This window comes from Rhinatrema bivittatum, chromosome 1 (genome assembly GCF_901001135.1).
Source record: "Rhinatrema bivittatum chromosome 1, aRhiBiv1.1, whole genome shotgun sequence".
In the NCBI taxonomy this organism is placed as follows: domain Eukaryota; kingdom Metazoa; phylum Chordata; class Amphibia; order Gymnophiona; family Rhinatrematidae; genus Rhinatrema; species Rhinatrema bivittatum.
In genome coordinates this window covers 24757179-24772141 of record NC_042615.1, presented here as the reverse complement: position 1 = coordinate 24772141, position 14963 = coordinate 24757179, and positions in this window count along the sequence as shown.

Genomic DNA, 14963 nt, shown 5'->3' with positions numbered 1-14963 from the left:
ACCTGTCTTGAAACATGGACCAAGGAATCTAACACGAGTGCTAGGACCTGAAAGATAATGAACTATGCATGGGTTCAGCTGCCATGGATGCAGATCTTGGTGCTAGTAGCAAATATTCAACCAAGAGCCCCGGGGACCCCTTTCGTGATAGAGATTGGGGATTCCAATTATTTCCCATGAATGAGGAATTCTCAGTATGGGGCGGATTTTCAGAGCCCTGCTCGCCTAAATCCGCCCAAAACCGGGCGGATTTAGGCGAGCAGGGCCCTGCGCGCCGGTGAGCCTATTTTACATAGGCCTACCGGCGCGCGCAGAGCCCCGGGACTCGCGTAAGTCCCGGGGTTCTCCGAGGGGGGCGTGTCGGGGGCGTGTCGGCAGCATTTTGGGGGCGGGTACGGGGGCATGGCTACGGCCCGGGGCGGTCCGGGGGCGTGGCCGTGCCCTCCGTACCTGCCCCCAGGTCACGGCCCGGCGCGCAAGAGGCCCGCTGGCGCGCGGGGATTTACTTCTCCCTCCGGGAGGCGTAAATCCCCGGAGAAAGGTAAAGGGGGAGGGTGTAGACAGGGCCGGGCGGGTGGGTTAGATAGAGGAAGGGAGGGGAAGATGAGGGGAGGGCGTTAGAGGATTCCCTCCAAGGCCGCTCCAATTTCGCAGCTGCCTTGGAGGGAACGGGGGTAGGCAGCGCGGCTCGGCGCGCGCCGGCTATACAGAATTCATAGCCTTGCGCGCGCCGATCCAGGATTTTAGTGGATACGCGCAGCTCCGTGCGTATCTACTAAAATCCAGCGTACTTTTGCTTGCGCCTGATGCGTCAGCAAAAGTACGCCTATTCGCGTTTTTTGAAAATCTACCCCTATATGTGGGTCATAAGCTCGGGTTGATTAAGTCCCTGCCCTTGTTACACACCGCCCGTCACTAATAACGATTGGATGGTTTAGTGAGGTCATCGAACTGGCCCCGCCGGATTGGCGACGGCACTGGCAGAGTAATGAGAAGACGATCAAACTTGACTATCTACAGGAAGTAAAAGTTGTAACAAGGTTTCCGTAGGTGAACCTGTGGAAGGATCATTACCGGTGCCCCGGGTGAGGGGGGAGAATCGGCCTGACTACTCTCCACAAATCAACCCCCCCACCCCTGGCAGGGAGGTGGAGCATGAGTGCGTGATAGTAGGGATGTGAATCGTTTTTTGACGATTTAAAATATCGTCCGATATATTTTAAATCGTCAAAAATCGTTAGGGCCACGATACAATACCAATTCCCCTGATTTATCGTCAAAAAAATCGTAAATCGGGGGAAGGGAGAGGGCAGGAAAACCGGCACACTAAAACACCCTAAAACCCACCCCCGACCCTTTAAATTAAATCCCCCACCCTCCCGAACCCCCCCCCCCAAATGCCTTAAATTACCTGGGGGTCCAGCGGCACACTAAAACACGGCACACTAAAACCCCCTAAAACCCACCCCGACCCTTTAAATTAAATCCCCCACCCTCCCGAACCCCCCCCCAAATGCCTTAAATTACCTGGGGGTCCGTAGCGGCGGTCCGTAGCTTAAATTACCTCTGTACGGAAAATGGCGCCGGCAGGAGATCGACTGCAGGAGGTCGTTCAGCGGGGGTCCGGAACCGTCGCTGAACGACCTCCTGCAGTCGATCTCCTGCCGGCGCCATTTTCTGTACGGAAAACGATTCGCAGCAGGAAATCGCTCCCGGACCCCCGCTGGACCCCCAGGAACTTTTGGCCAGCTTGGGGGGGCCTCCTGACCCCCACAAGACTTGCCAAAAGTCCAGCGGGGGTCCGGAACGACCTCCTGCGTCGAATCGTTTTGGTCTATGGCCGCTGCCATTTTGCGGCGGCCATTTTGCAAAATGGCGCCGGCTGAAGACTACACGATTTAGCGTGCCAGTTGTCCTGCTCTCCCCTTCCCCCGATTTAGCTATGGACCGCCGCTACGGAGGTAATTTAAGGCTATGGAGGTAATTTAAGCTACGGACCGCCGCTACAGACCCCCAGGTAATTTAAGGCATTGGGGGGGGGGGTTCGGGAGGGTGGGGGATTTAATTTAAAGGGTCGGGGTGGGTTTTAGGGGGTTTAGTGTGCCGTGTTTTTAGTGTGCCGCTGGACCCCCAGGTAATTTAAGGCATTTGGGGGGGGTTCGGGATGGTGGGGGATTTAATTTAAAGGGTCGGGGGTGGGTTTTAGGGGGTTTTAGTGTGCCGGCTCACGATTTTAACGATTTTCACGATACTTTACACACCCAAATGGCAACAATACGATTCCCTCCCCCTCCCAGCCGAAATCGATCGTTAAGACGATCGAGGTCACGATTCACATCTCTACGTGATAGCACCCAAAAGATGGTGAACTAAGCCTGGGCAGGGCAAAACCAGAGGAAACTGACGTGCAAATCGGTCGTCTAACCTGGATAGATGGGCGAAAGCCTAATTGAACCATCTAGTAGCTGGCTCCCTCCGAAGTTTCCCTCAGGATAGCTGGCGCTTGGGCCGTCCATCAGTTTTATCTGGTAAAGTGAATGATTAGAGGTCTTGGGGCCCAAATGATCTCAACCTATTCTCAAACTTTAAATGGGTAAGACGCCCATCTTTCTGGCTTGGAGCCGGGCATGGGATGCAAGTACCTAGTGGGCCACTTTTGGTAAATACAGTTGGCACTGCGGGATGAACCAAATGCTGGGTTAAGGCACCCGATGCCGATGCTCATCGGACCCCCAGAAAAGGTGTTGGTTGCTAAGAGTCTGTAAGCCCAATCCCTACAGTACTCACTTTGATGCTGCTTGTAGTTGAACAATACCCACTGCCAGACAGCCACTGAAACTCTCACACTATCTCCCACCCAAAGCACCCAAGCCCTGCCTGCAACCTACCCCAGGGGGATAAGATCAGCAGCATAATGCCACTGCTGGCAGCTTGTCTCAGTGGGTGAGACAGAGAGACAGTCTGAGTGCAGTAAAAAAAAAAGTGCAGTAAAAAATGGGCACAATAGCTCTGATTTTCAGCAATTGAATAGATAATTGAGACACTCTGAGAGACCTCAATCAGCGAACAAGCTTCTCAGCTAGAACAAAAAAAAAAAAACACCAGGATGAGCATCACAGATCACCAATTGGCTGAATTAAAAAAATGCTTCACTCTGATATGTTGGCATTCTGGTCTCCTTGCCAACCTATCCAACCCACTCTATGACAGGATTGTGAGGTCACTTAGACTCACAGGAAAGGGCTGGTTGCTATGGATACTCCCACATGACCTTTTCCTATTGCAAAAGGCTGCAAAGAAAGCACTGTGAACCAAACGAATGAAACTAATATGATATGTTTCATTTGTGGGGGATCGTCATTTGTTTCGCGGTCCCACAAATGAAACAAATAGGGACTTTTTCGTTGTGGATGTGACGTTCATTGTAAACTAATGCACATCCCTAATACTAGGGCTGTGCAGAGGGATGCCAATCGTTGCATTAGGGATTCGGATTCGTTGGGGAGCAGATACGTTGCATTCGGCCGTATGGTGCCCCGATGCATTAATACGGCGATTTCTATTCATGTCCCAGCTAAAATTAAAATTAACTACATCCCCTGTGACATAGTGAGGGCAAAGGCGATCGGCACCATTTTGAGTACTGGCATCCGACGGCCGGAGTGCAGGAGGTCGCTCCCGGACCCCTGCTGGACTTTTAGCAAGTCTTGTGGGGGTCAGGAGGCCCCCCAAGCTGGCCAAAAGTCCCTGGGGGTCCAACGGGGGTCCCGGAGCGATCTCCTGCCCTCGGGCCATCGGTGCCAGTAATCAAAATGGCGCCGATAGCCTTTGCCCATACTATATCACAGGGGCTACCGGTGCCATTGGTCAGCCCCTGTCACATGGTAGGAGCACAAGATGGCGCTGATGGCCATGTGACAGGGGCTGGCCAATGGCACCGGTAGCCCCTGTGACATAATAGGTCAAAGGCTATCGGCGCCATGATGAAACCAGCACCGAGGGTGTGCGAGTGCAGGGGATGGCTCCCAGACCCGCCGCTGGACCACCAGGGAGTTTTGATAAGTCTTGGGGGGGTCAGGAGGGTGTGGGGGGGTGTGTTTAAATTGATTTATTTAGGCGGCCGAATAATTAGGCGAAGATTTGTGTATTCATGGGGAATCGCGATACATTTCGCTTCACCACGAATACAACGAAAATGGCAACATCCGTTGCGGATTGCCAATACGTAGGGACCAAATGCACACCCCTACCTAATACTAAAGTACTTACTATAGTAAGAAAAACATATGAAAGGCGTAGAAAACTTTAGTGCATGAGAAACTGCTGGCTCACAATGCACAGGCCCACTGTAGCCTCATCTCTCTCACACAAGAGCTCCATCACTCGCCTACCCTGCATCCCTCATAGTTATGCCACTCGTTTCATTGTTTGCTTTATTGCTATTTTTTAAATATTTGGTTTTTTTGTTACTGCATTTTAGCACCTGCTAAAATGATTTAGTGTGCACTGAAATGTAAAACCAAAGCAAAACAAAAATCTGTTGAGTTTTTTTTTCGTGTTAATTTGGGTTGGAATAGTCATGATGTTTTCCTTGTTGTTTTCAACAACTGCATATTGCTTGCTTATCCTTGTGATGTTACACAAGAATACATACAAATGTTAAATGGACATGCAACATTTCTGATAATAGGTAATTGGGGTAACTCAAATGGACTGCTGTCTTAGGCTTGACCATTTTTCTTGGCAATTCCACCACCTTTGGATAATTCTTGCAAATGGTCTAGAATCCAATTTCTCAAAAACCTATATGACGGCTGCTAGAACTTTGTATGAAACATTTCCCCCAAGAAATAATGAAAAACATAGAACTTCAAAACTAATTGCAATTTTGACATTGATCAGAAGAGATCCACTGAAACATATGGAAAGCTAACATAAGGCACTACCTCTAGATGCTGCTAATTGCTGCCTCATTAACGATCAGGTGCAAGTCCTCAGCAAAGGCTGTTCCACAGAGGACTGGCATCGCCACTTTTGTGAGACACATTAGCACTAACCTGCAAATGTGAAGAAAACAAAACAGGATGCCAAATCAACCATTACTGATCATCTGGAAATGCAGTTAAGGCGACAGTCCATGCTCTCCCATTATGGGGTAGATATTAAAAAAGCTACTGAGTGGCAATGTTAACTGGTTAATTAACTGATTAACTTTATTCAGTTAAAGCTGCAGCTCAGTCATCAGTTGACTCTAACCATACAAAACTTGTTCTGGTAGATTTGTGCAGTGGCACTTCGGTGATCACATGTATTTAACTTTGAAAACTGCACCCAGGCACACCTTAACTCAGTCCCTTTATTTGTCTGGCTAAATCTGTATGTACAGTGATTTTGTGTAGAAAAAAGTTAGCTGGTCGGGATTGGGAGGGATTTTTAATGGTTAGATTTTTGCAATTTAAAGTAGATTTTAACCACATCAACCTTTTGAATATGGCTTTCTTTATAATAAGAACAAAGTAGATTAGAACTTAGAAGCATAAGGCATTTGGAAGAAAAATGTCAAGTTCCTGAATAGTATTGGATTTCACTGGCATTTGTCTTTTTACATTTTTTGAATAAATATATGAATTATGTTTCTGTGCAAACATACCACTGAAATGTACAATAGCAATACAATTTCAGAGTGCATAGTATGAACAATCTATATTCAGTTTACTTTGAAATATATCTAGAGTAAAATGAGAAGTCACACCTTCTCATTTTTAATAAATATATATATATATTTTCAATATTTAATAGCACTTGTTAATCAGTTGACTGAGTAAAAATCACCCAAAGCAATGGACAAAATTTTATCACATACATCAAACCCTGCAAGGATAACAGCATACAGAAAAAAAAGAATGAATAAATTCTCAATTTGCTTCTCTATCAAAAACAGGTTTCAGATGTTACTTATTACAGAATTTGCGGACATAAGACACATTTTTAACTTTTCCTAAAGTGCTTCTTTTCCCCTCTCAAGTCCAGAGGGAGACCATTCCATAAATGTATGCATTTAATTTAATATTACATAGCATGTCTTACAAAAGGTCTTATTCTTGGGTTATAGATTTGGGGGGGAGGTTTCCCCATGTACTGTATTTGAGAATATCTGTTTTGCATGAATGAAGCATAAATGCATTTATTTTTCACATTTTTTACCTTCCTCTCCTATCCAAATCATTCTTCTTTTCTTTTTGACTCTTTTTTTCTCAAGGAACACACGCACATTTTCAGTTTGTCCTCAATCATAAATAAAAGCAGTTTTTTTTTAGGAGCCGTAAGTAGAATAAGAGCACTGAATAGCGTACAAGATTAGAATGTCACCCCCCAATAGTCTATAGTGAGCTATGCCTGGCAGCATGCTGTGGAGACCCGTATTAGAAGGAAGAATGAATGCTTAGTTGGTTTATTCAGAGACAGCAGAACTCTATAAGGAAGCAAAGAGTGGATGTTTGCAGGTGACACTAATTAACTAAATGGTAGAAACAAAGCTGCAGTATGAAAATAAGAATGTTTGCTTTTTCCCTTGATGTGGTCAAGAGGAACTTTAATTTGCCCACTGAGGAAACATTTGTACTTCCATAACAAGAAGGGAAGCGTTCAACAATCAATTAAGCACTCCTATGAGACCATTACATTAAGCACTCTTATACATGTAGAGTTATCTGCCTAGCCATGCTGTCTGGCACTAGGGTTTCTGTATAAGTATGCATTCAGCTGTGGGATTCATCTATTTTTTTTTTTAATATGATCAGACTAGTGAGAGACACAAGTAAAAGCTCAAAGGTCTTGCTTTATGGCTGGTATAGTGTATTGCGCTCATGAATCACTTTCTTATCCTTCTCCTATGTGTGTGCTCCGCAGGTGGGGGGTTCCACATTCCTAGTTGCCCTCCAACATGCTCTCCGGTAAAGCGTAGCTCTCTTACTGGAAACACGGACCTCAATAACCTCATAGATGTAGGACCACAGCAAGAGTATTGGGCACCCTAGGCCAACCTTCGGCCAATTTACCCATGGGCAGCAGCTCCAGCATAGTGCTCCCTCCTTCCAACTCTGATACAGCACCCCTCATGGCTTTGAGGTGGCAGGATTTTGCTGCCCCCATAATTTTGGCATTCTAGGCAATCACCCAGGTTGCCTAATGGAAGCAACTACCCTGCATAGACAATATTGGTGCACTTCTTAGTTCTTTCTCTGGTCATTTACCCTTCCACTTCAATTTCCAACACCTTCCTACCAATATAATGTTCATTTCCTCGTTCCATTTGGCTGATCCATGTTAGTCTTCTCTCACTCATTTTCTCAGTGGTTTCTTTCACTCTCTCATTCTTGTTGCCCTGGAGGTGGACCCTTGGCCTGGTGCAGGTTGGTATGGCCATCTGGTCGGACCCAGAAAGCGCCTGCCACCAGGAGGCAGAGCACACGAGGAGACAGAGGCTATCTGGAGCTTGGCCAATTACAGTCCAGGGTTTCCGCAGGTTGAGCTCTTGGGTACCCAGAACGCATGGACTTACATGGGCCTCAGATGGTCTCCTGGAGAGGTAGCGGAGGGGTGTGCCCACTATGAGCAAGGGTGCATGGCTGATGCAGAGAGGCCTCAGGGAGGTAACAGTTCAGGAAGACTCTCCGGGCGAGACAGGCAGCACCTGAGGGTCTAGTCGTGTGAAGGACGTGGTTGGAATCCAAGCAGGTTGGTCTGGTAGTCACAGTAGGCCAGAAGAGACTGTCCAAGTGAAGGGCAAGGGTCAAAGCCAGAGTATCCATCCAGAAGTGGTCAGCCAAAGCAGGGGTCAATACCAAAGTCAGTCCGAGCGTAGTCAAGGCAAGCGAGGGTCAGTTCCAGGCAGCAGACGAAGAGAATAGTCTGGCAGGCAGTGGTTAGTTCCAGGCAGCAGATGAAAAGAGGCAGGCAGTGGTCAGATCCAGGCAGCAGACTAAGAGAGTAGTCAAGCAGGCCGAGGTCAGTACCAGAGATCAGTCTGAGAAGGTACTACCTGAGTACAGACACAGGAACACATGGAGACCCTGGGACAAGGAGACACTGGATCAAGGATCAGATACAAGGAACAGGCAAACTAGTACACCGAGGTGTCGACCCAATTGCCAAGGCGAGGTCCTGGGGACAGGGCCTCGCTATTTCTCCTGAGGACGTCAGCAGCACGCGCACCTAGAGGTGGGGCCGAGGCGGCCGAAGATATGGGTGTTATGGGATAATTCTGCCCTTGGCAGGAGGTCAGCCCAGTTAACTTGCTGTTCATTGACATATTTTCACAGGAATGATTTCAAAGACCATTAGTCCTTTCAGCCTGGCCATTTGCTGCGGGTTATATGGTGACGTTAATTTAATGTGATATTGAACATTTTACAGAGAGACTTTGAATATTTAGTGGCAAATTGAGGGCCACGATCAAAGATGCTTTCTTGTGGTAGTCCATGTAAATGAAATACGAGGGTTAGGAAGAGTTGAGCTAGCTCTGGGGCCAATGGGAGTCCAGGTAAGGGAACAAAGTGTGCCATTTTTGAGAAACGGTCTATTATAACCCAGATTACAGTATTTCCTTTTGAAGGAGGCAGATCCACGATGAAGACTGTGGATAGACTAGACCAGGGCTCAGTGGGTGCAGGAAGTGGATTAAAAAGCCCCCATGGGCAGCCAGTCGGGGGTTTTTGCTGTGCGCAAATTGGACAGGAGTCTACGTATTCTCGGAAGTCCTTTGTCATACCAGGCCACCAATAGTGCCTTCAGAGCATCTCGAGAGTTCGGGCTCGACCGCGGTGAACGGCCAGCTTGGAGTCATGAGCCCAACAAAGTATGTGTTCACGGAGACAGTGGGGAACCACTGTCTTCCCAGCTGGTACCATGGTGGTGACTGCAATAGATATGCAGGCTGGGTCAATAATGTGCCTGGGAGTCTCGGGTATGTCTTCTGGCTCGATGGAGCGAGAGAGCGCATCTGCATGGAGATTTTTCGCTGCTGGGCGATAGCGAAGCTCAAAGTTGAAGCACTCAAAAATAGGGCCCAGCGAGCTTATCTTGGATTAAGTAACTGGGCTTTCTTTAGGTGTTCCAGATTTTTATGGTCGGTAAATATTGTGAATTTGTGTAGCATCCCTTCAAGCCAGAGATGCTATTCCTGGAGGGCAAGTTTCACTGCAAGGAGTTTGCAGTCCCCTACGGTATAATTTTGTTCTGTGGAGGAGAATTTATGTGAGTAAAAGGAACTTGGAACTAGGGTTCCCTTGGTAGAGTATTGACTCAAGACCACTCCTGCTCCAAAAGCAGATGCATCAACTTTGACTATGAAGTGGCGGTTAGGATCCGGCTGATGTAAACACGGGCCAGTACAGAAGGCCTCTTTCAAGGCATGGAACACTGATTGGGCTCCACATTCGAAGGTCACATCCCTTCCTCGTCATAGCAGTGAGTGGAGCGGCCAGCGTGGAGTAATTGGCGATTAAATTTCGATAGTAATTTGTGAATCCAAGGAATCTTTGTAGGGCTCGGAGGCCCACTGGTTGAGGCCAGTCTCAAATCCCCTGGAGTTTGTTGGGTTCCATGGTGAACCCACAGTTGGAGATTATATAGCCTTGGAAAGGGAGACTGGGTTGCTCAAAAATGCACTTCTCCAATTTAGCATAGAGATGATGGTCTCTGAGGTGCTGGAGGTCTGTTTGAACGTGGGAACGATGAGACTTCAGGTTTTTGGAGAAGATTAATATATCGTCCAGATACACTACGACGAATGAGTTCAAAAGGTCCCTCAGAATCTCATTCATTAGCCACTGGAAGACTGCAGGGGCATTGCAAAGCCTGAAGGGCAATACTACATACTCGTAGAGTAGTGACCATCTCTTGTGTTGAAGGCAGTTTTTCAGATGTGTTCTGTTTGAATCCGTAGTGCCCCCCGTAGATCTAGTTTAGTAAAGATTTGTGTGTCCTGCAGGCGGTTGAACAGTTCCCTTTAGCCAAATTTTCCTTGATGTATGTTGACATCTCTTGGGTTTCTGGGAGTGAAAGAGGATAGGTTCTGCCCTTGGGAGGCATGGTTCCAGATAGGAGTTCAATGGGGCAGTTAAACTTCCGGAGTGGAGGCAGGATATCGGCATGTTGTTTGGAGAACACATCTTTGAATTCCAAATAGGGAGCAGGTAACCTGGGAAGGGTTGTAGATCTTAGGACTGTCACGGATGGAGACACTTGCTGTAAACAGTGGATTTGACATTGAGGGCCCCACTGGGTGAGTTGCAGGAAATACCAATGTGGTATATGTAACTGGAGCCTAGGAAGTCCAAGGACTATGGGGTGTGTTGATCGTTTCAAGATCAGGAGGGAGATCTCCTCATCATGAGGGTCCCAACAGTGAGGTAAATGGCCACAGTACAGTGAGTGATACGATCAGGGAGAGGTTCTCCTTGAATTGAGGTGATGCGGAGTGGTACCGCCAATGGTTGGACTGGTATCTGAAGGAGTGTGACGATCCCTTCCATAATGAAATTTCCACTCGTACCAGTATCCACAAGGGCGGTGGTGGCAAATGAACATGACTCCCTAAGGAGGGAGATAGGCAGCAACAGTTGAGGGCCAGAAAATGTAGTGCCCAAGCTCGGGACCCCCACCAGGCTCAGGCTTTGGAGTTTCCCGGATGCACAGAACAAGTCTGGAGAAGGTGTCCAGAACCACTGCAATACAAGCGGAGACCAGATTTTCTTCACCGGAGATGTTCCTCTGGAGTCAGGCGGCTGATCTGCATTGGCTCCTTGGGAGGTTGAGGGGCCGCTGGTAAGGCCTTCAGCTGGGGGCTCGCCGAACGGGGTTACCATAGGGCAGGAGGTCGAAGGACTCTTACCTCCTGATGCCGTTGACGAAGGCTGTAGTCGATTCTACCGACCAGGGAGACCATTGCAAAATGGCGCCGGCCGTATGGCCATATTGCCGTATTGCAAAATGGCCGGCACCATTTTGCAATATGGCAATACGATTCGAGTGCAGGACCCCTGCTGGACTTTTGGCAAGTCTTGTGGGGGTCAGGAGGCCCCCCCAAGCTGGCCAAAAGTCCCTGGGGGTCCAGCGGGGGTCCGGGAGCGATCTCCTGCGCTCGTGACGTCGGGGGACAGGAACCAAAATGGCGCCGGCGCCATTTCTATTAACGCACCCGTGGCCGGAGAGTGGAAGATCACACCGGGACCCCCCACTGGACTCCAGGTAATTTAATACATTTTGGGGGGGGTTCGGGAGGGTGGGGGATTTATTTTAAAGGGTCGGGGTAGGTTTTAGGGTTGTTTTAGTGTGCCGGTTTTCCCGCCCTCCCCCGATTTATGATTTACACGATTTAAAAAAAACAAAATCGCGACGATCCGATTCCCTCCCCCCCCAGCCAAAATCAATCGTTAAGACTATCTATCACACGATTCACATCTCTACTCTCTACATTAATGGTGGGGGTGGAATGGAAATAGAAACAAAAGGTTACTAAGAGCCAAGAGTAACAGATAAATATGAGAAAAAAAAGTGTGAAACTTGCTGGGCAGACTGGATGGGCTGTTTGGTCTTCTTCTGCCATCATTTCTATGTTTCTATGAAATGGAAGCTCCAGAGGCCTCAGGGAGGTAATAGTTCAGGAAGGCTATCCGGGTGAGGCAGGCAGCGCCTGCGGGTCTAGTCTGGTGAAGGCCCTGATTGAAATCCAAGCAGGTTGGTCTGGTAGTCATGGTAGGCCAGAAGAGAGTGTCTGAGTGAAGCGCAAGGGTCAAAGGCAGAGTATCCATTCAGAAATGGTCAGCCAATGCAGGGGTCAATACCAAAGTCAGTCCGAGCGTAGTCAAGGCAAGCGAGGTTCAGTTCCAGGCAGCAGATGAAGACAGTAGTCAGGACGGCAGTGTTCAGTTCCAGACAGCAGACGAAGACAGTAGTCAGGATGGCAGTGATCCGTTCCAGGCAGCAGACTAAGAGAGTAGTCAGGCAGGCCGAAGTCAGTACCAGAGATCAGTCCAAGAAGGTACTACCTGAGTAAGGACACAGGAACACACGGAGATGCTGGAACAAGGAGACGCTGGAACAAGGAGACACTGGAACAAGGAGATGCTGGAACAAAGATCAGATACAAGAAAAAGGCAAACAAGTACATCGAGGTGTCAACCCAATTGCCAAGGCGAGGTCCTGGGGACAGAGCCTCACTATTTATACTAGGGCTACGTGATGTCATCGGGATGCGTCAGAGTCAGTCTTCCAGCAGTTGGCCCTTTAAAACTGAGGACGTTGGCCGCGCGTACGCCTAGGGGCGGGGCTGATGCCTGCGGCATGGAGGAAGCCGGAGAGGGTTGCGGTGAGAGTTGGGGATGCCGAGAGCTGGCAGCAGCGGCGAGATCGGAGCTAGTAGAGGGCAGCGCGAGGTGAGCTGGCCCGTTCGCGGCACCCACGCGGCCTGGACGCACAGCAATTCTATTGTGTTTGCTGAAATAATGGAAGCCTAAATTGTTTATTTGATAAATTATTTCTATTTTGCTAACAGGCAGTGAATGAGAGCTATGAAAGGATCTTTGTTATGGATTTTTGTATCACACTTACGTCCAAATCTAGCAATTTTTTTTTATTTCTTAATCATTTTTACTACTTTCCTTTAATCAAAAGTTATCAATGTGAGGTACAGAAATACATATACAAGTAATAAATATAAACAATAGCCAGAAAATCCCCGCAAACTATTGAACCTTTGACAAAAAAGCTAAATGACATGGGTAATAATTTTTAGTGGAACGAAGGGGAAAAAAGGGAAAATACCATTATAGTGGGTAAGTAAAGGAAAGTTAATTAAAAAAGGTAAAACCATTTAAAAATAAGAGAAATAGGACTAGTAAGGAAAGAAAACAGTGGAAGGATCCCATATTTTTATTAAGTTTTCAGGTGCAATACATAAAGTAGAACAAAATATAAGGGAGACAACTAGTGTACAATCAACATCAAAATAATTAGCTAGTTGAAAATTGAATTGGCACCCTATTAAATCTAAATTATAAATGTTGCTATGTGTAATAAAATTCTAATTTTATTGAAAAAAACTTTTTGGTTTTATTTTTAAATTTAAATTTTTGGTGTTTTAACGTGCAAATTTTTTGGGAAGGAATAGACCTCATCACCGGCCCAATGATTCTGTTAAAAAACAGAAATACATCTTTGAAAGCCACGTTGGTACAATCACAGGTCTATATCCTATCTTATTTTAAACTTTTATTCTTAAAATTATGAAAATTTTTTTTCTAAAATTGCTGCTCAAAAGTAAATCGTTTTATATTGAAATTTTACTATAAATTTGCCAGTTGCCCAACAACTTTAGTTTGATGTAAACTTAAACTTTATGTCACTAACACTTGTAGTTGAATTATAAATGAGCAACACTTCAATGATCTAAATTTTAAACACAAAGCTGGACTGGCTTCCAATGTCGTAGATTTTTGATTTGTGTTGCAAATCTTTAATTATATCGCGTACACTTGGTTTGATGCGAATTTGACAGAGCTGGACTGGATTCCGTATCTCAAACACTTCTAGTTGTATCGCAAACACTTCTAATAAACAAGAGTTCGATTGTATAGAACAATTCTGATCAGCAACAGTTCAGTTGTATAAGTTTAAGCATGGGGCCAAACTGGCTTCCGATGATGACACTTCTAATGGACAACAGTTCAATTCTGTAGAACAGTTCTGATAAGCAACAGTTCAATGACACTTCTAATGGACAACAGTTCAATTCTGTAGAACAGTTCTGATAAGCAACAGTTCAATTATATAGATTTAAACACAGAGCCCGACTGGCTTCCGGTAATGTAACTCCCACAAACTGTATTAGTTTTGTGATGGTGCCACCCGACAATAATAATAACAGGGAACCTGTTTGTATGATGGCAAATAACCTTTCTTGTCCCGACAATAACTTATCTTAGAATCTTTTAGCCAAATATCTTATGGCCATGGGGTCCACTTCACATTCTTAGCTGAAGATGCTGCAGATGCTTCAATTTCTTTACAGAAGCCGTGGCGGCATGGCCATAAGATATTCTGTTCTACAGAATTGAACTGTTGTCCATTAGAAGTGTCATTGAACTGTTGCTTATCAGAACTGTTCTACAGAATTGAACTGTTGTCCATTAGAAGTGTCATCATCGGAAGCCAGTTTGGCCCCGTGCTTAAACTTATACAACTGAACTGTTGCTGATCAGAATTGTTCTATACAATCGAACTCTTGTTTATTAGAAGTGTTTGTGATACAACTAGAAGTGTTTGAGATACGGAAGCCAGTCCAGCTCTGTCAAATTCGCATCAAACCAAGTGTACGCGATATAATTAAAAGATTTGCAACACATATCAAAAATCTACGACATTGGAAGCCAGTCCAGCTTTGTGTTTAAAATTTAGATCATTGAAGTGTTGCTCATTTATAATTCAACTACAAGTGTTAGTGACATAAAGTTTAAGTTTACATCAAACTAAAGTTGTTGGGCAACTGGCAAATTTATAGTAAAATTTCAATATAAAACGATTTACTTTTGAGCAGCAATTTTAGAAATTTTTTTTTCATAATTTTAAGAATAAAAGTTTAAAATAAGATAGGATATAGACCTGTGATTGTACCAACGCGGCTTTCAAAGATGTATTTCTGTTTTTTAACAGAATCATTGGGCCGGTGCTGAGGTCTATTCCTTCCCAAAAAATTTGCACGTTAAAACACCAAAAATTTAAATTTAAAAATAAAACCAAAAACATTTTTTCAATAAAATTAGAATTTTATTACACATAGCAACATTTATAATTTAGATTTAATAGGGTGCCAATTCAATTTTCAACTAGCAATACATAAAGTAACAAGCTTAGAAAGCATAACATTGTAATATGAATACAATACAATCATATCAAGTCACAGA